Here is a 954-nt window from a genome sequence, read left to right as displayed (position 1 = left end):
GGAAAAAAAAAAAAAAAAAAAAAAAAAAAAAAAAAAGGAAAAAAAAAAAGAATACTCTGATTTGGTATTATATTTGATATTATATTTGAGACATGGAAAAATAAACACCTTTTCTCTGGGTGTCTTAGTGAGCCACTGAAGTGAATGAAAGACTCCTGTAACAGTAATTTGCCCAGTGTATTTGTTTAGAGTCTCTTTGAATGTTTTTATACCCAGCATAGAGGGTGACACAATATAAAATTAACTGAAGGAGATGATGGCATTTGTTGTGTGTGTGGCATCATTTTCAGATCACCAAGTCAGATTTAGGAGGCATCCGAAATGTACATATCAAAAAATTTAGCCCTTTGGGTTGAGGTCTACTCTTCATTCGTTCTCTGGGCAAATATATATATATTTTTTGTCCTTTTTGAGACCGACCGCACCGCGCTCCACCAGTGAGTGCTGTGAGTGCACCGGTCATCCCTATATAGGATCCGACCCCGCGGCGGGAGTGCCGCCGCGCTCCCAGCGCCGGACCCTCCCGAGTGCGCCATGGGCTTGGCCCTCTGGGCAAATATTGACTGAGCACTTGCTATAGATAATACAGCCTGGATCTGGGAAAGGAAATAAAGACGGGTTACAGCTGACCCCTACCTCAAGTAGGTCTTCAACAGCCTTCAAGAATCTTGGGATCCAAGTGGTAGGATAAATACAATATTTTACTTTAAATCAAAAAAATGCATCTCTAGGGCCGGCCCAGTGGCGCACTGGATAGTGCGCCGCTTGGGAAGCGCGGCAGCGCTCCCGCCCGAGGGTTCGGATCCCACATACAGACCGGCTCCCGCTCACTGGCTGAGCGAGGCGTGGGAGCAACACCGAGGTTTGCAATCCCGTTGCCGGTCCCTGGTCCGGTACGGGGGCAACACTGAGGGTTGCGATCCGTTGCCGGACATGGAAGACAAAAAAAAAAAA

The 954-nt window shown here is 46.3% G+C and overlaps 1 protein-coding gene across 1 annotated transcript in view; it reads left to right on the top strand.

Moving 5' to 3' along the window:
* Positions 1–954, top strand: part of CRTC3 (CREB regulated transcription coactivator 3) — a 103783-nt gene that overhangs the window by 69552 nt on the left and 33277 nt on the right. The gene's annotated exons all lie outside the window — the stretch shown is intronic.

This window comes from Galeopterus variegatus, unplaced genomic scaffold, assembly GCF_000696425.1.
Source record: "Galeopterus variegatus unplaced genomic scaffold, G_variegatus-3.0.2 Scaffold14, whole genome shotgun sequence".
NCBI lineage: Eukaryota > Metazoa > Chordata > Mammalia > Dermoptera > Cynocephalidae > Galeopterus > Galeopterus variegatus.
This window is presented reverse-complemented; position numbering and strand designations above follow the sequence as displayed.